The sequence below is a fragment of the Panthera onca genome, chromosome A1 (genome assembly GCF_046562875.1).
Source record: "Panthera onca isolate mPanOnc1 chromosome A1, mPanOnc1 haplotype 2, whole genome shotgun sequence".
Classification (NCBI taxonomy): domain Eukaryota; kingdom Metazoa; phylum Chordata; class Mammalia; order Carnivora; family Felidae; genus Panthera; species Panthera onca.
In genome coordinates this window covers 83,166,097-83,193,188 of record NC_138339.1, presented here as the reverse complement: position 1 = coordinate 83,193,188, position 27,092 = coordinate 83,166,097, and the positions used below count along the sequence as shown (strand labels likewise).

Below are 27,092 nucleotides of genomic sequence, written 5' to 3'. Positions count from 1 at the left end.
AACAAAAGGACATTAGTGGAAAAACTGGTGAAATCTGGAAAAGTTCTGTACTTTAGTTAATAGTAGTGTCCCAAGGTTAATGTCTTAGTATAGATGAATGTTCTTTGGTTATGTAAGGCATTGAACATAAGGAGTATCTGAGTGAAGGTATATAGGAAATCTGTGTACTGGTTTTGCCACTTTTCTCTAAGTCAAAAAAAAAAAAATGTGCTAAAATAATGTTGTATATGTGCCATCATCTCATGGCACCGCTGCTTGAAGTTTAAGGCCAGTCTAATTTTTGTCCCTTTTTAGGTAATCTGCTTTACCTTTTTCCTGTATGGATGCTTTAAATCTGTTTTCCTCTTTCTTGAAAATAAGTCTTATAATATCATTATATTTGATGTATATATATATATATATCATATATATATATATGATATATATATATCTGATATATATATATGATATATATCATATATATATATTGATTTTCTTTAGTGCCAATTTAAATCATTCCTCCCACCCCCAAATGTTATCCACTTCCATTTTCACTTTGGCCTTTGGTCTCTTGTTACATCTCATTGTTTCTCTTTTTTGTCTTTACAGATTGTAACCTAAGGATTATCCACAGAGGGTTTGACTTCCATCTACCGAGGATATACCAGGAAAGTGTTCTAGCATATTAACACGTTTTGTGTGTGTGTGTGTGTGTGTGTGTGTGTGTGTGTGTGTTTCCAGAGTGATTTTTACTTTTCCTTAAGCTGGAGCCTCTTTTCACAAGTACTATTTGAGTTCTTTGGATCATTCATCTTCAAAGTAGGAGAGGTTTCTATATCTAGACCGTTTTCATCGTCTTGTGGAAAACCACTGACAACAAATACACTGATTGATTTTGGAGTTGGAGTTTTTTCAAAGAGATTTTATTAGGGACTGTTTGGTAGAGCCCATTTTAAGTCAGAAGCTACCTACCCAAAATGTCTGCATTTTCGAATTAGTAATTTTAACATTATCTCTCAAGATATTTCTTTGGAGAAAGAATATTTGTAAGCATTATATCTGGAATTCCTGTACTCCAGAATCAGAAAAAAGAATGCAAAGCACTAATTTCTACGTCACAGGATAATTAAAGCAGGAGATTTGCTATTTCTCCATAAAGAGAATTATGAAGTTAGATAGTGGCCTGGAAACCAGTGAAGCTGATTGCAAAATGAATATTTAAAAGCCCCTCTGATTTAATGTGCTCTTGTTTCCATTCCCGTTATTCTTTACAAAGACAAAGAGTCCTCTGTAAATATTGCTTTAAGGATTATCAGGCTTCAATTTTCAAATTCATCCGAAGGCCATAATTTAAACCATAATATTGGCTTTACAAATGTAAACAGTGATTGAACCCCTTTCCTTCAGCTAATAGGAATGCCAATGAAATTAAAGTCAATTAAATAATTGCTTTATTAACCTAATGTATTACTTCTGTAAGACATGCTGTGGCATATCCAGCCAGGAGGAGAGCTAGAAGAGAACAAACCTACATCAACGTAAGGAGAATGGAAACCAGCATATTTTAAAAACTTGATGCAGTGGGAAGAGTTGCAATCTTGATCCATCCATTTCTACGTTGTAGTGTAACACTGGCTAAAGATGGAAAAGTCCTAAGAGCTTTTAAAGGTTTTCATTTGATTTAGATTATATTTAGTAGGGGACAAATGATGTCTCCAGGTTAGGTCTAACTTGACTTTTCTCATCTTTCTGCCTTCTGGACACCAGCTGCAGGGAACTGACTTCACCTCCTCAGACTAAAGCCTAGTTGCATCTCTTAGTGACTCACTACTGCTGACAGAATGATGTTTAAACTCCTTATCAGAACTTATAAATCCCTTGATGATTTGAATCCTACTCACAGATCCAGCCTCTTTTACCACTATGCTCCTTCCATCCTACCCCTTAGGAGGACCTTCAGCTCTCACTGCAGACTCTGCTGGTTCACTTATCTTTCAGGATGTAAGTTGAAATATCCCCTCTTCAGCCAGAGAAAACTTTTCTCTATCCACCTCTGTTTCCAGCCTCTTCCTCTGCTTCCCCCAGGCAAGTTATCCCATTTTTTTCTTTTATGATAATACAGAATTACGTGTTTATTTACTTCTAATATTACATACCTTGAGAGATTGGTTTTACTTATTTTGTAGATGTCTTTCTCTCCCACTGTGTTGTCCCCTTCCTTTACAAGGGCAGGACTAGATCAATTATTCCAACAATATCAGAACTTAGGGAAGTACCTGGTACCTATGAGTAAATAGGCAGGTATCTCTAGAAAGATACAGAACAAGTTCTTAGTAGTTACAGCCTTTCTTATAGCTCATGTCCCTCCTGCTCTGCCCCAAATTTTGTTAAGGTCCTGAGCACAAAAAAACAATTTTTTTTTCGTTTTGATTTTTTTTTTTTAATGTTTGTTTGTTTTTGAGCGAGAGAGAGAGAGAGAGAGACCACGCATGAGTGGGGAAGGGGCAAAGAGGGAGGGAGACACAGAAGCAGGCTGCAGGCTCTGAGGTGTCAGCAGAGACAGCTTGAACTCACCAACTTTGAGATCATGACCTGAGCCAAAGTCAGATGCTCAACTGACTGAGCCACCCAGGCACCCCTTGTTTTGTTTTTTCTGACACAGGTTCAGACTACACCAAAAGTACAGCCAGAGTTTGCTTCTTTGGAAAGCTTTTACAGATGTTAAGGATGGAAGAAGGAAGAAGGGAGGAAGCAGAGCAAAGGATTACCCTTCTTTGGTGCTGATATGCCTTCCATGTATATTATCTCATTTAATCCAAAAACAACTATTCAGAATAAATATTATCATTCCCATTTTTACAGTTAAGAAAACTCTAGGGGCGCCTGGATGGCTCAGTTGGTTAAGCATCCAGCTTCAGCTCAGGTCATGATCTCGCGGTCTATGATTTCAAGCCCACGTCGGGCTCTGCCCTGACAGCTCAGAGCCTGGAGCCTGCTTCGGATTCTGTGTCTCCCTCTCTGTGCCCCTTCTCCACTTGTGCTCTGTCTCTCTTGCTCTCAAAAATAAATAAAACATTAAAAAAATATTTTAAAAAGAAAATGTGATTCTTTATATAATTTGTATCAGGCCACTCATCTGACCAGTTACCAAGCTGGAATTTAAATTTGACTTGACTCATTCAAAACTCAATTCTTTTCTTAAAATATGGGAACTAAAGAAATTTTAGTTCTACAAAACTGTAATGGCCCATTCTGTGAGTATTCTAAACTTGATGCAGTTTTGGTTTTCAACTTTAAACATGAGGATTCAGAAATGTTTGCCTCTCATTTCTATTATACTTAGCTTCATTTGGTAGTTATTCATCTATTGGGTATTTATTAGACATTTACAAAGGCCCAGCAATAAGCTGGACACTTGGAGAGTAAGCATGCCTGAGACACACACAATTTCTCTACTCAAGAAATTCCTTCACCATTTTCTTAGAGGCATTCTCATTCTGGAAAGCCAACCTACTTGCTATCCCATTTATGGTTTCTCTATTTTTTTTCTGCCTTTAAACAAATTAACCCTCATACAAACATATACCTCATAGTCTTTATATTAATATTTTTCCTGTTTTCTGTTCTTATTCCAAAAGAAATACATGCTTCGTCTTCTTCACGGTCAACAAAATCTGTTTATATAAGTAAATATTTAAGAAGCTTATGTATAGATTTTATACTATTATCACATAAATTAGATTAAAAAGGAGTGACATTAATTTTATAAAATGCTTATATATGTGTATGTATACACACACACATATATATACACACATCCACATATATATATATATATATATATATATATATGTACATATATGCATTTGCATAATCTTTAGAAAGTATTAGACTTTAAATGCACAGGTCAGAGTAAATTTAGTCTTTGGAATCTATTTAAATCAGAATGAAGGGACTTCCCAAATGAAAAACTGGCAGCTAGATGTATCAGTTTTCTATGTAACAAACCACCCCAAATTTAGTGAATTAAAATAACACAATTTATTATTTCTCACAGCTCTGAAGAAAATTCTGTTTGTCCTGCCTAGACTCACTCATGTGGCCCTTGGCAGCTCAACTGGATGGGCTGGGTCTCTGTCTGGCCTGTCATACTGGTCTTCTTCACAATATGGTGGTGTCAAGATTCCAAGACCATAGCCCCAGTGTAGGTATTAAGATTCTGCTCTTACCACATTTACTGATGTCCATTGACCAAAGCAAGTCATTTGGCCAAGCTCAGAGAAAGTGTAGGATGCTTGGAGTGGTGATTCATGGAGAGGCAATTATTCCAATAATCTACCACACTGAGTATCTTTATAACATACTTAAAATTATATCACATATACTTCTAAGGCTGAGGATATGCTTAATTAGCTACACAGGGCCTTGAGGATTCTGACGACTTATTGATGGATATACATCAAAAGAATATATAAAGTTTGGTTTAGAGATATATACTTACATTGAAGTGCTTCTCTGAATTTACAAAGAAACTACATATTAAATATTTCTCATCTATTGATTTTACATGCCTTTGGATGCCCACCACACGTTCACCTGTAGCTACTGAATCAGATGCTCAAGGCTTTCCTTTATTTCATTTTTCCTCAAATTCTAAGTGCCTAGAAGGACTGCTCGTATATCCTGGTTTTTATTCAGCAATTAATATTCAACAACTCTCCATTCACCACTGTAAGCTGGCCAGTCCATATTACCTAGACTGCATGTTCTGGACAAGCACAGATCCGAATCCATATAAATTCCTAGGGCAGTTTATTATGATTCTTAAAAAGTAGAGATTCCAAAGCATCTTTTTAAGGTATTGGCATAGAAAAGGATATAGGACTTAAAATTAGAAAACATGAGCTTCAGCTTTATCACTGACCATCAAGTCACTTAATCTCTCAGCAATTTAGTTTCCTAATCTAGAAAAATAAAGCAATAATAATAGTAGGTACTTTATAACCTTATTTGGAAGATTAAATGATATGATTTAATGAAGGGCTGTGCAGAATTATACAAATGTATTACAGGCCTGCAGTGCCTTACCAGAAACCACTGAGGTCATTTTCAGAATTTAGACTTATTTAAATTTTAGACAGGTAATACAATGTATATTCTGTTTGTTAAGTAACATTCCTACCATAGTGTAGGATAGTACCCTATACCAAACACATTAATATATCTGCAGCAAAACATTTAAGTGGAGTGAATTAAGACTATAAATTTATAAAGGCTTTTAGTTTAAGAGCTTTTGTATCTCAGAACTGCAGATAAGGGATCGTGGGTTTCTATTTTATGTTTTTAATAAGTTTAGGCCATTTTTAAGTTTTAAAAAATGGTACAAAACCTTTAATAGTTAAGATTGGCTTTATATAGTTATAGATGACTCATATCTTTGTTTTTATAATTTTCTTTCCTTATCGATATAGGATCTTCATAAAGTAATGAATAATATTTACATTTGGAAGAAAAGAAGAGGGAAGAAGATTAAAAAACAAAAAAGAAAGAAGAAGTAAGAAGAGATTTTAAGGGCAATGAATGGCAGTGATAGTGAATGCATGATAAATAAGCCAGTCGGTAGGTGTTGAATTAGTTTACCTATGGAATATATAATCAGTGGGAAAATATACATGAAAAGTACACTGTAAAGTTAGGAAAGCTATGTACTGTGTGCCCTGCATTTTACTTAATATTTGTAGGGAAACATTCAATATAAAATCTCTCTGCCCTCCAGCACAGAGATAGAACTAACATGTAAAAATGAAGAAGTCATTGAGCACAAAGCGTTCTCCATTGTTTAGAAATTTTAAAAGGTATGGATATGAAAAAAAGGTCAGTATGGATAGGAGCTGCCAAAGAAGGTTTTACAAAGTAAGTGGTACTTGAAGGATACCTTCAGTTTGGATAGAGAAAAGATAACTGAGCAACAATGTCATGTTAAGCAAAGATAGGAGAGTAGTAACGTGTTCCAGAGGCAGAGAAGGACCAGTGTATATAGAACAACAAATGAATCTGAAATCATGCAGTAGAGCCATTTGTGGAGGGATATAAAAGCCTAGAGGGAATAGTTGGACTTGATGGATCATGTAATAGGAAATCACTGCAAGTTCTTGAGCTGAGGAATGAAATCCTGAATTAATGCAAGCTTAGCCTGACAGTGAAATACAAAGGTGAATCATAATTGGGAGAGACTGGAAACAAGGAGGCTGTTGAAATAATCCATGCAGGCATATAGTAAGGGTAAGATTCAGCGAGGAGGGTAAGGAATTGTTGAATAGGAAGAAGAAAAGGTAAATTTAAAAATCTGGTTAGAAGGCATGAAAACAAGCAGAAAAGAACACTGCATTTTTAACCAGTACAGCTTCAGATTGGCAAACCAGTTGATGGGAATGGGCACAGATGGGAAAGAAAGAGGAGTCCACAGAGTAAAGGGGGTCAGGTGGGGGAGAGAAATGAAAACAAAAGAAAGCTGAGAGCAGGAAGTTATTTTTTAAAAAGCAAATTACAGGACCTAAACTCCCTTATATCTACACTGATAACTTTATTAGTGATGATTAATGTTCAGAAATGATGGTGACTCCCAAGTCATCACAACATTCTCAATCATCAAAATCATCAAAGAAAACAAATCTAACACAATGTACGCCAGGAAAATACAATAGAACACCGTGGTAACACATTTTATAAAGACTTTTCACCAAGTGTTTGAAACAAAAAACTGAAGTTACCTTAGAGTTACTCAGAAAATGCAACTAACCAGAACATACCCTTCCAAAGCATACAGGAGAGTCAGAGAACACTCAAATGGGAAGAGACTGTGAGGCGCCGATTTAAATTTGCAAGTATTCAGACCTTCCTAATTCATGAATAGTTAACATCTAATTGTCAGAAAGTTCTTCCTTAAGCCATACTGATGTCTCTTTTAACTCCTATCCATTAGTAAAAATTATCCTCTAAAACAGCTCAAAAGAAGACCATCTTCCATGATAGGTGAATTATTACTTAGAGCCAGAAGTGGAAATTGTTACCCAGGAGACAGGCAGGAGAAAAACTCTTTAGGATGAGGGAAGTCTGCTATGTCTTGATTGTGGAGATACAATCGTACAACCAATTTAATCTAGTTTATTTGTATGAAATTACCAAAGGTCAGTTAAACTGTCCAGTTAAAATTTCAAAACCAAGACCGTCTCAGATGGTAGGTAAGAGCCCTTCAAATATTTGAAAATAAATATCTTTCTTAATTAATCCTACTTATATATTTGGAGATTTAAGATGGAAATACCTGATCCAGAATGGGGTAGTAAATTCGCTCAGCATAGACTAGCTAGGAGGATTTTGTTTTCTCTTTAAAGAAAATAATTACTCAAAAACTTAAATATAATAAATAGGAAACAAAATAGAAAATAAGTAGTTGATTTAATACTTAAATAACATCTCTTAGGTTACAATCATTCATTTAAGAAGATTATCTTCAATAGATTGACTCTGATTAGTTCCAAAGGTCTGGAAATTTTCTATGTAGTAACTTAATATTAGCTCAGACAATACAATGGTAAAGTTAAGTCAAAATGTTGAAGAGAAACTCTTTAAGAAAGTAAGTGGAAGCCAAAAGAAGAAATAGATTAGGCATTTTCATAGCCATATTGAGAAGGTGCCCCTTTGGTTAATACATTGACTTGTATTCAATAGATGTTTCTGTCTTTTACATTTGACTTTCTATTAAGTAATATTAGTAGTTTTGTATAAAGTTGATTAAATGGACCACGAAGGTGGATAGGGTTGGGAAAAAGGCATTTCAACAGGTACACAGAAAAGCAGACAATTAAGAACATACTTCTTAGTTGCTCTGATAATTACAACAGCAAAATCATGTTGTCCTTTTCAATGAAGCGTAATTTGTAAGCTTACTTAACTGCATGTTTCCCACCAGTCACTATCATATACATTATCAGGTAGGATTATTACAGTCTAAAAAATAAAGAAGAAAACAAAAATCACAGAAGTATTTCTATGTGATTATATCCTTCAGTTACAAAAGCCAGCATCCTCTGACTACATTCTTAAGACAACAGTGTTTTCATTATAAAGGAGGCTGACTCACTTCTAAAACTTTTATATAGTTTTGGGCCTCCTGTGGCGTATTCCATAAAAAGAAAATATCTAAGTAGTTAAATGACTAATAGGTTTATATTTGTAGGCCTTTTAACTAAGCATGATTTTTAATCCTGTAGTTGAGGAAAAATTTGAGTACAAATCTTTAAAAGTGAAAGGATATAGTACAGGTAAGAGACCTCATGTAAATTATACCATGGCATTCTTGGGAAACCCCATATGTAAAATATATTCATATATATATATATATATATATATATATATATATATATATATATTCATATATATATATTCATATATATATATATTGAAGTGTTATTTATATGCAGTGCAATTCATTAATTTGAAATGAATTTTAGTAATCTCATACAATTAAATTGAACCTCCACAATTGAGATACAGAAGAATTTCCTCATCCTAAAAAGTTTTCTCATGGTCTCTTTGTACTATCATTTCCCAATTCTGGTTGTAGGCAGTACTTCAACTACTTTCTGTCATCATACTTTTGCTTTCTCTAAAATTCATATTATTGGAATCATATAGTACCTACTCTTTTGTTTTTAAAATCTTTCACTTAGCACATTTTTTTTTGCTTTTTATTGTAACATTCTTTATTTTTAATATGAAGTTTATTGTCAAATTGCTTTCCATTCAACACCCAGTGCTCATCCCAACAGGTGCCCTCCTCAATGCCCATCACCCACTTTCCTCCCTCCCACCCCCCATCAACCCTCAGTTTATTCTCAGTTTTTAAGAGTCTCTTATGGTTTGCCTCCTTCCCTCTCTGTAACTTTTTTTCCCCCCTTCCTTTCCCCCATGGTCTTCTGTTAAGTTTCTCAGGATCCACATAAGAGTGAAAGCATATGGTATCTGTCTTTCTCTGTATGACTTATTTCACTTAGCATCACACTCTCCAGTTCCATCCACATTGCTACAAAAGGCCATATTTCATTCTTTCTCATTGCCACGTAGTATTCCATTGTGTCTATAAACCACACTTTCTTTATCCATTCATCAGTTGATGGACATTTAGGCTCTTTCCATAATTTGGCTATTGTTGAGAGTGCTGCTATAAACATTGGGGTACAAGTGCCCCTATGCATCAGCACTCCTGTATCCCTTGGGTAAATTCTTAACAGTGCTATTGGTGGATCATAGGATAGATCTATTTTTAATTTTTTGAGGAACCTCCACACTGTTTTCCAGAGTGGCTGCACCAGTTTGTATTTCCACCAACAAGCACATTTTTGAGATCTGTTCATGTTTGAGTTATTAATTTTTTTTTCCTTTTTATTGCTGAGTAGTATTTTCATCATAGGGGATATACCACACTTTGATTATCCATCCAACAGTTGATAGATTTTAGGGTTAGGGCTGCTTCTCTTCTGGCTGTTACAAATAATGTGGCTATGAACATTTGCAGTGACATCTTTTTTGGACATTTGTTTTTACATCGCTGGACTAAAATACCAAGAAGTAGAATAGCTGAGTTCTACAGTAAATATATATGTTTAACTTTATGAAGTACTTTCAGACTGTTTTCCAAAATGGTGATATTGTTTTTCATTCATACCAGCAATGTATGGAAGTTTCACTTATTCCCATCATCATCAACACCTACTATTGTCAGTCCTTTTAATTCTAGTCATTCTAGTAAGTATGTATTAGTATCTCATTGTGGTTATAATTTACACTTCCCTGACAACTAGTGATACTGAATACTTTTACCACTGTTTATTGGCCATTTGTCTATCATCTTTTGTGATGTGTCTGTTTAAATCTTTCCCCCATTCTAAAAATGTAGTTGTTTTTTTTTTCTTATTGAGTTGTAAGAATTCCTTATATATTCCAGATTCTAGCTTTTTGCCAGAAGTGTTCTGTGAAAATTTCCTTCCAGCCTTGATGTGTTTTTTTGTTTGTTTGTTTTCTTAACTATGTCTTTTGAAGGACATAGTTTTTAATCTTGATGAGATTTTAATCGAAAAGTTTTTTAATCGAAAGTTTTTAATCTTGATGAGAATCCATTTTATTTCTTCTTTTATTGTTTGTACTTCTTATATGTTATTTAAGAAAGTTTGCCTAAGCTAGTGTAGCAAAGATTTTCTCTCTTTTTTCTTGTCTTCAGAGGTTTAATAGTTTAGGTTCTCGTATTTAAGCCTAAGATTCATTTTGAGTTAATCATTATGAAAGTTAAGCATCAGGCTAATATTTCTCCACATACAGATATCCAGTTGAAAGGATTATTTTTTCTCCATTGAATTACCTTGCTACTTTTCTAAAAAATGAATTGATCATGTAAGTGTAGATTAATTTCTGGACTCTGTTGTTATCCATTTCCATATATGCCTATATTATTCATATGCCAGTTTTACATAGTCTTGATCTGTAGCTTTATACTAAGTATTCAAATCAGGTGACAACATTCCTTCAACTTTTCAACTTTGTCTTCCTTTTTCACTTTTTTTTTTTTTTAAACTCTTTTTTGGGGGTGGGGAGGGCTCCTGGGTGACTCAGTTGGTTGGGTATCCGACTTCGGCTTAGGTCATGATCTCCTGGTCTTTGAGTTCAAGCCCCGTGTCGGGCTCTGTGCTAACAGCTCGGAGCCTGGAGCCTGCTTCGGATTGTGTGTCTCCCCCATTCTCTGCCCCTCCCCTGCTCATGCTCTGTCTCTCTCTCTCAAAAATAAACATTAAAAATTTAAAAATAATAAATAAAAATTCATTTTTATAAAGTTTATTTATTTATTTTGAGAGAGACAGAGACATTGCAAGCAGGGGAGGTACAGAGAGAAAGGGAGAGAGAATCCCAAGCAGGCCCCCTACCTTCAGAACGGAGCCCACCAATGAAGCTCAAATCCATCACCTGTGAGATCATGACCTGAGCCAAAACCAAGAGTCAGCCACTTAACCGGCTGAGCCATGCAGGCACAGGTACCTTTTAAGGTAAATTTTAAATCATGTCAGTTTCTTCAAAGAATGTTGTTTGGATTTTGATTGGGGTTGCATAGAATTTAGATACCAGAGTATATAGAGAATTAGCGAATTTAATGTTTAGGTCTTGAACATCTTTTAAAAAAAAATTATTCCTGAGTATTTTTATGCTATTTTAAGTGGAGATTTTAAATTTTTTTTCATGGTTGGGGCACCTAGGTGGTTCAGTTGGTTGAGGGTCCGACTTGATTTTGGCTCAGGTAATGACCCAAAGGTCATGGGATCATGCTCCATGCTGAGCTTGGAGCCTGCTTAAGGTTCTCTTTTTCTCTCTCTCTGCCCCTCTCCCCTGTTAATGCTCACTCTCTCTAAAAAATAAAAAATAAATAAAATCTAAAAATTTTCATGGTCAATTGTTTGTTACTAGTATATAGAAATACTGGTTTTTATCTTGACCTTGTATCCTGCAATCTTCCTAAACTTATTCGTTAAATTTAATAGCTATTTTGTAAATTCCTTAAAGTTTTATACCTATACCATCGTGTCATCTGCAAATAAGGATAGCTTTATTTCTCCCTTTCCTATTTGCATGCCATTTATTTCCTTTGTCTAATTGCACTGGATAGGACCTTCAGTAAACATTAACTAAAAGACATCCTTGCCTTGTTCTTGACCTTAAGTATTATGTTAGCTGTAGGTTTTTCATAGGGGCCCTTAATCAAGTTGAATAACTTTGCTTTTATTACAAGTTTCTGAGAGTTTTTATCATGAAATGATTTCATCCAAGGTTTTTTTACATCTGTTGCAATGACTCCATGGTTTTTCTCCTCTACTCTTATGATATTGTGAACTGCACTGATTGATTTTCAAGCACATGTAAGTAATTTCCCCTGAACTGGAAAGTGAAGGATAGAACATAAGGACATAACACAATAATTACATTATTAATGGAAAATGCAAACATGTGTCCTAATATTACTTATTTAATACACTTTTTTTTTTTAAATCATCACAAAAAGATCAAATGCTACCTATCTGACTTGGTATCAGTTGGGACAGGACCTACTCAAAGAGGAGAAAGTAATGTTTTCCTTGTCTAATTTAAAATTTTTGCAGGCTTATTGAAAGTACTCGTTTCCATTTGTTTTGACAGTACATTAAATAGTTGACAACTCAATACTGCATGTCATTTTGTTTTTATTTCAAGTCATTTGTCTAAAATTACCTTTTTTTTTTTTTATTTAGAAAAAGAGCTTGTCTTCAGGTAACTTGTTTGTACCTGATTATGTAGGAAAACTGAATGCCCAGCTAAAAGTTTTACTAGTGGTTCCGTCTTCTTTATAATAAAAACAAAAATATTTCTGTGATTGAATTTAACTAGTATTGGGCTACCGCCTGATGCTTTTGATTCTATAAAGTTTAATTTCATTCTAGGGAGAAAACATTTCGGTGATTAGGGGCAGGACTAAGCACCCATCCCCACAAAAAACTGCACATAAAATGAAACAATTCATCATGCAAAAAAATAGCCTCCAAAATGTACAGTTTCCTGAAAGGTAAATTATAAAAGTATGCATTTACCCAATCATTTTAAATACCATAATTATACAAGCTGCTCATCAAAAGACTTTTAAGACTCATTAAAATCATAAAACAATTCTAATTAAATCCATATTTAAGTTCCTATAACCTACATGGTACTTTAAATCAAACAAGAAAAGTTATATAAAAGATCCAATTAATTGTAAGTTTTTGTAAGAATTAAAGCCTAATTACTCTATGATTAAGTTTCTCCAAAATGTGATCATCAATGGCTCTATTCAGAAGAATTAGCCTTCTGTACCCCAGATGCCAGCCAATGCGGCAGCCCATCTTTGACACCAGCAAACTTACTCGTCTGAAATCAGCACGACTGGGGAAACTTTACCTCCACCCCCAAGGGGGATCCAAGTGGCAAGACCAAACAGAGCCACATATTTTATACAGATAAATGTCTCCCTATCTGCAGAGGTCCTTATCTGATTAAATGGATTTGTATTCATTAGCAAATTAAAAAAAAAAATCCATCCTCAGAGCAAGTTTTGGAAACAATGGTCATTTCAGAGATTCCCAAGTTGGTGGTTAAAGATGCATGAGAAAACAGTAAGATTTGCAGCTTAAGGAGAAAGAGAACTAGGCCTTTAAAGGGGACAGCACTAAAACATTTCCTTCTAACCATGCAACTCTTCTTTCTTACTTAGCTACTTGAAATGTTTTTCATTTTTATTAGCCCAACTTCCCACGGGAAAGAAAATAAAAAAGCTCTGTGACATCGCCGCCTCTTGTGTGTTCTCTGAAACTAATTAACCCTATGAAGTTATTAGGGCAGCATCATTTTTTTCTATGACATCACACAAGGTGAAGGTCACTTCTATAATATTCTTGCCTTCATTCATGTGGTGCTTACCCCACAAAATATAATTTATTGTAATTTCCCCAGTGCCCTCATAGCCAAGTGATTAGTTATTATGGTACATAAAAAGTTCAGACGTACAACATATGACTTATAGCCTCTATTTCTGATAATCTAATTTTCTTTTATGGTAAAAAGAAATTTACTATTTATGTTTTATAGATTGTTATTTTGAGAAAACGACTATTTAAAGTTATCTTCATATGGACACTTGCTGATTGCACAGCATCTGCAAGCTGAAACATCCAAATGGTTGAGATATAAAGGCAGTTCTTTATCCAGTTGACAAGAACTTTTTCTGAACTACCCTTGTCTGTGCAAGTGGCAGAATGGTTAAATTAGGCTGGAGCTACCTTCCATCTACTCCCCAGACATCAGAGCAAGAAATGGTGGTTCTCGGTAGATACAGCTGAGTTCAGGTTCCTTCTGCAGCGAGATTTCCTTCCCGTCAGGTACACTGTCCCTGACCTGAAAAACCCCTGCCTCTGCCATAAAAACATTTCCAGACTTTATAGATGTGGAATTGGTTTTCCTGCATGTTTCTGCTTTTAGAGAAGGGATCTTTTAGAGCCATGACCCTTAAATTCCTGTAACGAAGTTCCTTTCTCCTTCTCTGCTTATGACTATGTTGTCTTCATTTTAATCGTGCTTGCATTTTATTAAATGAATGCCAACTGCAGGTGGTTATATTAAAAATGTTTTCTATTCTAAGAGAGAGCACCCCATCCTAGTTGATTTGAAAGATTCTTCTGAAGGGTAAGGTCAGCACACAGTCATTACAAAGAGGAAATATGAACAGGCTTAGGTTGGTGAAAGAATAGGTGGTCGATTTATCCTGCTCCTGGTAAAGAGATAAAGACATGAAAGAAGCTGCATCTACCAGAGTAGACTGCCAAGACCCAAAGGAAGCCTGCCTGCCTATATCGGGTGTAAAAGGGGACCGTACTCATGATGCCTAGTGGTCAGAATGCTGCATTGGTAAGCCACAGAGCTAATAGTAATCGCTGTTAACTATTCAGTACTTACTAAGCACTTTATATATATTGACTCATTCAGTCCTCACCATGATGAAGTAGTTAATATTATATTCACATTTTATAACTAAAGAAACTGAGGCCCTGAGAGGTTAAGTAATTTGTCCACACTTACATACTTGTAAATAACAGAGCAGGGATATGAACCCAATCAGTCTGGCTTTAGTATTTATGCTTTTAAACATGCATACTGCTCTTTCAATTCTTTCTATTCTGTATTTATTTAATTGAATAGCAAATACTTAATTGCACTTTAAGTATGTCAGGTACTCATCTAAGAATTTTATAGACATTAAATCTACTTAGTTCTCACAACCCTATGAAATATGTACTACTGAAATATTTACTATGTATTATTCCCATTTTTCAGAGTAGAAAACTAAGGCACAGAGAGATTGATTAATTTGCAAAGGTTATGAAACTACTAAATGGGAGAGGCTGGGTTTGAACCAAGACGGTCTAGTTCTGTTTATTTTCTTCTGTTGTTTCCTAGTACTTTGTAAAGTCTTTTCTTAAAGATTTAGCCTGTCCCAGTTGTTCTAAGGGTGAATAAAATTAGTTGTTCTGGACAAAACACAAAAAGAGGTGTTATGTGAGTCTAGGCATCAGGATGTGGAGGCAGGAGATGAGGAGCAGAAAGAAAATCATCTGTACAAGTGAGCCCAAGGAAAAGGCAGAACCAACAGAAGCAGAACAGATGGTCAACATTCTTCCTCCAACAATGGTTCTCCTTCCAGGGCTCACTTTGGGTATACTGGTTTCATTCTTCTTCTTCTTTTTTTTTTAAAGTTTACTTATTTTTGAGAGAAAGAAAGAGAGACTATGTGTGCACATGCTTGCAGGTTAGGAAGGAGCAGAGAGAGGCGGGGCACAGAGGGTCCAAAGCAGACTCCACACTGATAGCAGAAACCCAGATGCGGGGCTCGAACTCAAACCATGAGATCATTACCTGAGCTGAAGTCAGATTCTTAACCAACTGAACCATCCAGATGCCTCCGGTTTCATTCTTCTAAGGGAGGAGCAGCTATTCATAGACCACCTCCTTTCTTTGCCCTCCTCAGGCTTCTGGCTACCCCCTCTTGCTTAAAGGCCATTCTTTCATTGGCCTCCACACCACTATCCTAGCTTTTCTCCTAATATTCTGACCACCCCTCTTGTGGATTGATTTTTGATTGGGCTTCTTCTGCTTTCTACTCTGTAACTAGATAGTATCCTCCACACACTCAGTGTTCGGTCTGTGCTCTCTCCTCTCTCACTGACAGCTCATTGGATTTAACTATCACTGTGAGGCTGATGACCTCCAAATCTTTCAAAACGCCCTTTCAAACGCCCTTTCAAAACGCCAACCCTCCCATCTCTAGCTATGCAAGACGTATTCTCACTCGGACATCTTGTTACCTCAAGTCTTGGAAACCCAAAATGAAGCCAATTGTCTGTCTCCAAACATCTCCCTTGCCATCTGCTCCTGTCACTGTCAGGCCACAGCAGTGGAACTGATTGGCCTCACCTCCTAACTTGCTGTTACTCATTCATGCCTCTGTTTCTGCTCAGGTTCTTCCCCCTAGCAAGGTTCCATCTTCTTACTCCCTGCTATAGACTGCATGTTTGTCTTCTCCCAGAATTCATACATAGAAACCTCATCCCTGATGTGATGGTATTTGGAGGTGGGACCTTTGGGAGGTGAACAGATCATAAAGATGGAGCCCTCATGAATGGGATTAGTGCCCTTATAAAAGAGGCCCCAGGGAACTCCCTTGTCCTTTCCACTATGTAAGGACACAGTAAGAAGACAGCTGTCTGTGAACCAGAAAGTGGGTTCTCAGCAGACACCAAATTGCAGATGCCATGATCTTATACTTCTCAGCCCTAAAAACATTGAGAAATCAATGTTTGTTTTTTATTAGCCACCCAGTTTTTGGTATTTGGTTATACCACCCCCAAACAGACTAAGTAAGACACTCTTTAATCCTCTCCATATTTATAGACGCTTGTTAACTTTCTACAAAATCTTTTCTGATTACTTCAGCTTTCAGTGACTCTAAACTCCTTCACATTTAATGTCCGTATTGCAAAATGCAACATCTAATTAATTCTGTCTTGCGTTTTTTTCCATGTATCCATCTGGGTCCTAAACTAATCTTAGCTGAGCATATATACTATACATCAGGACTGTGGTACTCTCTGCATTAAAACAATTATTCAGCACCATCAAGTGGGATTTATTCTTGGGCTGCAGGTGTGGTTCAGTATCCACAAATCAATCTACATGATTCACCACATTAATAAAAGGATAAGAACCATATGATCTTCTAGCAAAAAAAAAAAAAAAAAAAAAAATTTCTAGCATTTTACAAAATACAGCATCCATTCTTGATAAAACCCTCTATAAAATAGGAATAGAGGGAACATACCTCAACCTCATAAAAGCCATATACGAAAACCTCATGGCTAATATCATCCTCAATGGAGAAAAACTGAGAGTTTTTCTGGGCAGGAACAAGACAAGGATGTCCACTCTCACCATTACTATTTAACATAGTACTGGAGGTCCTAGCTTCAGAAATCAGACAACAAAAGGCAATAAAAGGCATCCAAATTGTCAAGAAAAAAGTAAAACTTCCACTATTTGCAGATGACATGATACTCTATATAGAAAACCTAAAAGACTCCACCAAAGAATTGTTAGAACTAATACATGAATTCAGCAAAGTCAAAGGATATAAAATCAATGTACAGAAATTTGTTGCATTTGTATGCACCAAATATGAAGCAGCAGAAAAATCAAGGAATTGATTCCATTCACAATTGCATCAAAACAATAAGACCTAGGAGTAAACCTCCCCAAAGAGGTAAAAGATGTGTACTCTGAAAACTGTAGAACACTTGTGAAGGAAACTGAAGAGGACACAAAGAAATGGAAAAATATTCCATGCTTATGGATTGGAAGAACAAACATCGTTTAAATGTCTATACTACCCAAAGCCATCTACTCATTTAATGCAATCCCTATTAAAATACCACCAGCATTTTTCACAGAGATAGAACAAACAATCCTTAAATTTGTATAGAACTACAAAAGACCCTTAATAGCCAAAGAACCCTGAAAAAGCAAAGCAAAGCTGGGGGCATCATGATTCCAGACTTCAGGCTATATGACTAAGCTGTAGTCATAACAGTATGGTACTGGCACAAAAACAGACACATAGACCCATAAAACAGAAACCCAGAAATGGACACACAACTATATGGTCAATTAATCTTTGACAGTGCAGGAAAGAATATCCAATGGAAAAAGTCTCTTCAACAAATGGTGTTGAGAAAAACAGCGACATGCATAAGAATGAAACTGGACCACTTTCTTATGCCATACACTAAAAAGAATTAAAAATGGATGAAAGACCTAACCGTGAGACAGGAAACCATCAAAATCCTGGAGGAGAACACAGGCAGTGATCTCTGTGACCTTGGCCAGAACAACTTCTTAGTACACATTGTCACCAGAGGCAAGAGAAACAAAACCAAAAATGAGCTATTGGGACTTCATCAAGAAAAAGCTTCTGTACAGTGAAAGAAACAACAAAACTAAAAGGCAGCCTACGGAATGGAGGAAGATATTTGCAAATGACTTATCTGATAAAGGGTTGGTATCCAAGATACATAAAGAACTTCTCAAACTCAACACCCAGAAAACATATAATCCAGTGAAGAAATGGGCAGAATACCTGAATAGACATTTCTTCAAAGAAGACATCAGATGGCTAACAGACACATGAAAAGATGCTAACCATCACTCATCATCACAGAAATGCAAATCAAAACCACGATGAGATACTACCTCACACCTGTCAGAATGGCTAAATTTAACAACACAAGAAACAGCAGGTGTTGGTGAGGATGTGGAGAAAGGGGAACACTTTTGCGCTGTTGGTAGGAATGCAAACTGGGGCAGTCACTCTGGAAAACAGTATGGAGGCTCCTCAAAAAGTTAAAAACAGAGGAGCACCTGGGTGGCTTAGTTCAGCATCTGACTCTTGATTTTGTCTCGCATAATCTCATGGTTCATGAGATCAAGTCCTGTGTTTGGCTCTGTGCTGACAGTAGCAGAGCCTGCTTGGGATTCTCTCATTCCCTCTTTCTCTGTCCCTCCGCTGTTCTCTCTCTCAATATAAATAAACTTTAAATAAAGAAAAAAGTTAAAAATAGAACTGCCCTACGACCCAGCAATTACACTACTAGGTATTTACCCAAGGGATACAAAAATACAGATTCAAAGGGATACATGCATCGTGATGTTTATAGCAGCATTATCAACAATAGCCAAATTGTGGAAAGAGCCCAAATGTGTCCACCAACTGATGAATGGGTAAAGATGTGGTTATATATACATATAATGGAATACTACCCAGCCATCAAAAAGAATGAAATCTTGACATTTGCAACAATGCAGATGGAGCCAGAGTGTATTATGCTAAGTGAAATATGTCGTTCGGAGAAAGACAAATACCATATGATTTCACTCATTTGTGGAATTTAAGAAACAGATGAACATATGGGGTGGGGGAGAAATAAAGAAAAAAGAGGGAAACAAACCATAAGATACTCTTAAAGATAGCGAACTGAGGGTTGATGGAGGGAGGGAGTGGGGGAATAGACTAAATGAGTAATGGGTATTCAGGTGGGCACTTGTTATGATGGGCACTGGTTGTCGTAAGTGATGAGTCACTGAATTCTGCTTCTGAAACCAATATTGCACTATATGTGAACTAGAATTTAAATAAAACTTTGAAAAGAAAAACAAAAAGAACTGGGGGACTGTCTGAACATCATTCTACCAGATCTTCATTATAGCTCTATGGGGTCTCATTCTCAAAATTAGAGATAAAAATGCTGAGATTAAGAGAGAGAAAGTGATTTACTCAAACTCATGGGGCAAAACAGCACAGGTAAACTTCATACTCATTTCTGTCTGAGGACAACTCAGATCTTTCCTCTTTGTGTTGACTGAGTCCAATTTCTTTAAACTAATTTTCTAAATCCCTGAGTTTGATTTCTTGTCCCTATGAAAGAATGTGGGTTATAATCTGGAGCATATGTGCAAGTATTATCTTCAGTCTTTTTCTAGACAACACAAGGCATAAATAAATACATACATGTAGCATCAATGATTTCCACTTAAAAATCCAGTAAGTTCTAATATACATTTTAAGTTGATTTCATATTAATGTAGAATAAAATATATAATGTTTTAAATGTTATTCAATTTGAAATATTTGAGAACCATTAAAGCACATTTATGCTACAGTCATGTACAGTACAAATTTGTATAAAATTAATGTTTAAAAGTCTGATTATTTATAGAACCTCAGACAAATTTAATTGCCAGTCATTGATTTATAGCTCTCTTTTTGAAGCTTTTTCTTCCTTAACAGGATGTGGCTGCATTCTACCTAGTGGTTTTACTGATGGATAACTTAAAATAGTGCGAGACGCTATTGGAAATCTGTGCCCTGCAGCCTGATCACCAATGGCCAGCACCTGCATCTGTAGAAGAGGGCTGGCTTCAGGCTGCTGGAATCTACTCTGCCAGTATGGAACAGTCCAAATAAAACAGAACCAGAGCTTGAACTCATGACCACTGACCTCTGACCTGGATGAAGTTACACATCTCATTCTACATTTACCATATTAAACCAATCCACAAAGAAAAAAACTTCCTAGAACAGTATAACTATTATCTCCTATTTCTATTCCTTGTCTTTCTGCTTCCTTCTATAGAAACTCCTCTTCTTGATCTGTCTTCCCCTGCTATGTTCCCCACTAATAGAGCACATTTCCCTCACTCCTTGGATCTACTACTTCCCACGACCTTAAGTTGTCAACTTCTTTGAATTTTTAAATTTCATTCCTTTTATTAAACTATAGTAGCATCTGCATAAAATGTATTTTACCAAAGCATGATCTGTAAAACCTAAAAAATGAAGACAGCAAGTGTTTGAGGCTATGAGGGTGACCCAGAGAATCCTTGGTCAATACAAGGACAGGAGGCAGCAGTCATTGGGTAAGGTGCCTTTCTTTTAATAAAATGCACTAGGGACTCAGTGCCCATAGCCCTGTTCTCAGCATGGCCAGGAGGAAGCGAGCATTTACATAGCTACTCAATACTGAAAGGCTACTGTCAGTTGCATCTCTTGCAACTAAAATATGAATGTAAGGATTGTCAAAATGGGGAGAGATGTAGGTGAGGAAGAAGAGAAACATCACAAGGGGAGTGTATGTAGATTAGATGTCTTGTCCTGCTGTGCTACATTTGCGGTACATGAACACAGGAAGGGGAGGACATATCTCTGTATTGTTTGCATGTGCTGGGCTTAAAAAATGAATATTACTGTGCTTTTAAGGTAGATTATGCCAACGATGTGGCTTAAGTAGTGATTTCTGCCAATGTCAGGGTCCTGGCTAGAGAAGGAGGAACAAGCTATTAACACCTGCAATGCCAATGCTTTTTGTTTCTGGTTAGAGAGAAGCTCCTGCACCAGGAAACACACCAAAGCAGATACCAAGGACTGGGGAGAAGGGTGTGGTTTCCCAAATAGACGTGTAAATATGGCAAGAGTTGGTGCCTTTTTATCTGAGAGTTGGTGCAATAGAACCCAGTGACTCAGTCAATCTGGGAAAGAGCCTCAATGCTGTCAGTTAAGTCACCATTTCACATGGAGCTTTGCTGCAATTTTCACTGCAGTTTTTGTTTGTGAACTCAATTAACTCGTATGGAACATTGCTCCAGCTGACTAGACGCAAATGATCCTGGTTATCATATCGTAACTCTCACCTAACAGAAACTTGCTTTTTTTTTTTTTAATGTAAGTTCTATGCCAAGTCACATGCTCTTACCAACTGAGCCATCCAGGCACTCCAAAATGGTGACTCTTTACAAAAAATAAATAAATTAACTCAATGTGGGGCTCAAATTCCCAACCTCAAGATCAAGCGTTGCATGCTCTACAAACCGAGCCAGCCAGAACTGTTGCTTTTGAATGTTCTCAGAGCCTGTTGTTCTGAGACAGTGGTCTTCAATTCAGAGCATCATGGGTGGCATTTGAGTATCATTCCTAAGATATTGGTACCACAGTTCTGTTTTCTTAAAACTATCCCTGTCTGTCCTCACCTGAACAAAGGCCCTAGTTTTAATGATGGCGTCCACATGTACACACAGACATAAAGGGTTCATTATTTCTAATCGAAGAACAGAAACTTAGAGAAATAAAGCATTACCTGCCATTTTCGTGATCAACACTTGCAATAGAGAGCATAAATGCTTCACTTTACAGAAATAGCTAGACCTTCGTGAACCCTCCCAGTGATTAATTAGGAAGCCTGTCTTACAGATTTTTCTCTCAGGTGTAGTAACCTTGTAGCCCTTACCATTAAGAACTAATAAATAAATGCTTGGTTAAGCATAAACAGGGTGATAGGCAGTGAAAGAATGATGATCTTGGTTTTTATGCAATATGCTCACTCTGTCATTTTACCTTGGAGGACAAAATAATATACAGAACCAAAAGTTACAAAAGCAACTACAGTGAGCAATTTGTTAGTATCCACTTAAAAATGTTAATAGCCCTCACTATGAAAGATCTTTGTGGTTAATCATGTAATATGATTAATTCTAAAAAATTCATGATTTTAAGAAAGTGTTTCAAATTTTGCAATTAAACTGAAGACATGTACTAGGTAAAGACATCTAGAGGGTGATCAGATGTTTAAATTTACTGTAAAAATAGGAAGTAAACTAGATCACAAAGCAAGTACTCAAAATCACATGGAAGCCTGCCCATTTAGCAAATATTTGAGTAGCCGATTTGCACAAATGTTGTAAGTGACCTAACATATTAAACACAACTCCTCATCTCCTTCCCATATATTTTATGCCAGTAAACCCAGATAACTGCCAAAGAGTCCCATCATCCTTTTAAAATAAACTTTAGAAAGTAGTATGTCAAGCTGGGAGCTTTGACAATCATGAAATGTTATCTTAATCTTCAAAATTTTAACTTCTTTCATGAACATGACAATAAAAAGTAGTTATCATTACAGCTTTGCAGTCAGAATCCCACAAACATGACAGTGTACTTAGAAAAAAAATTCAAACTAGCTGATGACAAAATATTTGGATAACTATCTGAATCTATAAATAACTAATTCATCCTAAAAGGATCTTTAGAGCAGCAACAAATTATTTTATAAAATCTAGGACACAATATGTGAGATCATTCACTTTTGTTCCTGGTGCAATGTGGGTTATGAAAATCTGATAAATTTGTACTTCTTTGAAAATTGCCAGCTCAGTCAAGAATTTCCCTTAAACCAAAATAGTGACTTGAGACATACACAAAAATATATTCTTTAGGTAGAATAAAGAGTTCAGATCTACATTTTGCTCTCTCAAGCCCACAAAAAGTATCTCCCAAAGATGCTGCCTTATATCTTGAATAATTCCTAAATAAAAAATTGCCGATTTACTTGGATAAGAGAGCCCTGGATTAGGTGTGAACAGGGAGTAAGAGAGCTACCTAAAAATATCACAGATCTTTGCAAATCCTCTTTCTGTTACACAGAATGTTAGCATGGCCCTTGCATTCAAACAAATGCAAAAAACTAAAGACCATTAAGTAAACTGTAAGCTCTTTTTGCAAAAAATAACTTTAGCTTTCTTTGTAATTCTTCCAAAGATTAACATGGTGCCGCTGTGAGCTTCCTACATACACTGATCAAATGGGTTTTACCTTCCCCCACCCAGGAACAAATGAAAAGGAAGAAGATCCAAAAGACAACATCAGAAAGATGCTCCGGTTTTCTGGGTATTTAATTAATATCCACTTTTCTGGATATTTAAAACTGTTCATTAATAAAACTATTTATATGCTCTCATCTATAGAGAGCAGTTAATAGTGACTAAAATCTCACTACCCAGAAATAACTTCAATATTTGGTGAATGTCTTTCTAAGCATCTATGTTCATACAAAAACATAGAATAATTTTTAAATAGGATAATTCTATAAATGATGGCTTTAATAACAAATAACAAAGAAAAAAGTGAAGTGAAAAATGGACTTCTGAGAACTGTTTCCTCACTGAATTGTTAGAATTCCTTAAAAAATCCTTTAAATTTATTTAAGAAAAAAAAATACTATGAAAGAACTAGAAGTGGCTGAAGTCCGTGCTTAAAAAGCATCTCTTGAAAGCAGAAGGAAAAGGATATGCTGACACATCAGTGGTCCTGCCTACCACTTCCCTTTTTCTCCACTCTTCAGTTTATGTATGTGTATGGGCACACTTATGTATGTTTTTACACATTCAGGATTTATAACATTCAACCACATATCTAGATTTCCGTAATTGTTTAATCTTAGCAATTTTTATCAAGTGTTTTATTTGGATTCATCTTTTGCTAATAATAATTATCATGGGTGCTCCAGTCCCTAAATTCTTACCTGCTTTAGAATGTTGTCTTTATATATGAAAGATAACTTGCCTATGAATGAAATTCTTAGATCAAATTTTTTTTGCCCCTGGAAACTAACAGGCACAGCCCCACTGTTCTCTGTCATTAAGTGTTGCTTTGAAGAAGTTTAAGACACACCTGGTTTTCTCCTTTATCAGACTTAATTTCTCAGGCATCTCTAAGATGCCCAAGTAATTTTATCCTTAAATACCAGAAATTACATTAGCATATGTTTTGGTGTTGATTATTTTCTATTAAGTTTTCTCACATATAAAGGGCCTTTGGCAATATACAGATCAGATCTTTCTTTAGGAATGTTTTCTTTATATATTACATCATTTTTCATTCCATTTGTTCTGCTATTCAGAAATTTTTTGGTTGTTGAACCTCCTTTGTCTGCTATATCTATCATTTCCTTTATAATAAATTTTATAGTTTTATCCTTATTTGGTTTGTGAGATTTATCTTCCACAATTTAATTTCTCAATTCTGATCCCCATGACTTTATTTTCAGGAGTATACAGTTGAACAACACAGAGGTTAGAGGCACAAATCCCCCGCAAACAGCTGAAAATTCTTATGTAACTTTTGACTCCCTGAAAACTTCATGGAAGCCTTACCAATTATATGAACAGTCAATTAATGTGTATTTTGTGTATTATATGTAACATATACTGTATTATTACAATAAAGGAAGCTAGAGAAAATGTTATTAAGAAAATTCTAAGGAAAAGAAAATACATTTATAGTATTATAAAAAAAAGTGGTTTGCACAGTTCAAATCCATGTTATTGAAGGGTCAACTATATATTCTAATTTTTATTGCCTTTAAGGGGGCTTCCAAGTCTATAATGATTTCTACTTTTTCCATTTTTCCCGGGTTTTCCAGCTCAGTTTTCATTTTATGTCATTGTACCACTTTTTTGAATTGTCCTTTGATTGTTTTCAAGAGGTCATGTTGTCTGTAATTTCTTTGAGACTCTGGAGAATTATTTTTTTGAACACTTCCTGTGTTTCTCTGTGCCATCCTTCGTCCAATATATACTCTTCATTTGTCTTTCCTTTTCCCTTTTTCCCCGAGTTTTATGTGTAGGTCATAGTTGGGTTTTTCATGCTGATAAGGTAAACTTTCTTAAGGACAGGCTATTTCTTTTTGTTGTTTATTTGTGCTCTGGCTTCTTCAAGCCTCTCTGAAATTAATATATAATCTGATTATCATCAAGAGTTCTTCTAATACTTGCATCATGAATATCTTGAGGTCAGTGTTAACAACCTTTCATCCAATGCTTCAGTGTTTCTCACACATCAAAGGTTTCCCAAAAACTCCTACCATGGGCTGGCTGATTCTCATCTCTCTTCTTTTCTCAGTGCTTATCTATCACACTCCTTCAGGCTCCTCTGAAAGTCTAATCACTGTTCATCAAACATTTTTGGGCTAACCTTTCACTCCACTTCTGTCTCCAAGTGACATGTGATGTTTGTGAAAATAGTTTTAGGGCATTAATACACCTCTGGAATGGAGGACTAAGCAAAGGATCAAATTGACTCTATTTTATTAAACACCACGTTGCTGTTCTTTTTTGGTTAGAGAAGTGGAGAGCGTATTTTAAAGGTAGTGTCCTTCTTAGTTCTTTATTTTGACATGGTTATATGTTTTTGTATCAGGGATTATCGTGTTTCTTTTACTCTCCAATTCAGATATTGAGTCAGCAATGTTCTTTTCTCCTAATTAGGTTTTAGTTATATCTAGGGGCTCCCTAGGTGCCTGTGGCCAAGAACTCTAATATAAATAAAAATGCAATATAATTTTCTGTTCTATTATAATTATCAACTGAGTTAAACCTACTGAGATGACTATTAAGCTGCAACACAAACTTTGTGAAATGTGTGGTCCCTGAAAACATTTTTTACCTCAGTCCTAAAACGACCGAAGTTGTCAGAAAGGGGTAAGCTTACGTATCACCTTCTTTTTAAAAGCATACTTTCCCAGACCTTCAGGACTTTTCCAAGCCACTCTGCCCTGGCTGTAGTCTGCCCTAATTATCTTTGGCAGTGAAGGAAACTAAGAGGCATCTCCTCAGCTCCTGCTCCTCATCTAGAGTGTTGTAACTGAAGACAGAGGCAGATAAAAGGCTATTCTTCTAACTAGAACAAGTTTGGCTTGAGTTATTTTATTTTTTCAAGTATTATATTCTCAAGTATCCTGCAAACATTCTTTCCCTGTATTTCTGTGGTGCCCAAACAAACAGGAACATCATAGATAAAAGGGGGTTTTAAAACAATAACCACAATCATACAACATGGTAAGTAAATAATAACATATTGCATATTTGAAAGTTACTAAAAGAGTAGATCTTAAAATTCCTCATCGTGAAAAAAAATTTTGTAACTATGTATGATGACAGATGTTAACTAGACTTACTGTGTGGCGATCATTTGGCAATGTATACTAGTACTGAATCATGTTGTGCACCTTAAACTAACATGTTATATGTCAACTGTACCTCGATAATAAACAATTATAACAGGCTAAGGAGACATACTGTTTTCACGACTGACAAAACTGATAGCATTCATCCACTTTTGTGTCTCATCTTTCATGTACTTCCACAATATAGGGAGGCTCCAAGTAAAACACTTCTTTGCTTTACAATCAGGCTGAACTTATTCCTTAAATCCAAACTGTGGCTTCCATGTTTTATGCTTTATTATGGTCTATGATATTAGTATTAAATCAAATCAGACAAAAACAATTATAGCCATTGACAGTTAATCATCATACAAAGCTATCAAATATGTAAGTCCATATAGTTCATGGTATTTTTTTTTAAAAACTAAGAATATCTAAAATATTTACAAAACAAATGGTTTTTAGTAACTCTACTGGTTTGTAATACTGTAATGTACTTTATTTTCCAGCATAATTAATACATTTTAAATATCTGTTTCAGCTCAAGACTTAAAATATTAACAAATATTCTTTCAGGGAAAATATCATTAAAGCAAGCTTAGAAACTCTAAATCAGAGTAACATTTTACA

The 27,092-nt window shown here is 35.6% G+C and overlaps 1 protein-coding gene and 1 long non-coding RNA gene across 9 annotated transcripts in view; one reads left to right on the top strand and one right to left on the bottom strand.

Moving 5' to 3' along the window:
* KIAA0825 (KIAA0825 ortholog) overlaps window positions 1–27,092 on the bottom strand; it is a 386,168-nt gene that overhangs the window by 28,733 nt on the left and 330,343 nt on the right. The gene's annotated exons all lie outside the window — the stretch shown is intronic.
* Window positions 665–26,832, top strand: LOC132682377 (uncharacterized). 6 transcript variants are annotated; one of them, XR_013556043.1, is made up of 5 exons: window positions 665–2,064; window positions 4,037–4,187; window positions 5,451–5,533; window positions 19,979–23,407; window positions 24,567–26,832. It is a non-coding gene; the product is annotated as an uncharacterized LOC132682377 (long non-coding RNA). The 6 variants fall into 6 exon arrangements; XR_013556046.2 differs by adding an exon at window positions 13,678–13,967 and having other exon boundaries at window positions 19,979–26,832; XR_013556045.2 differs by adding an exon at window positions 13,678–14,493 and having other exon boundaries at window positions 19,979–26,832.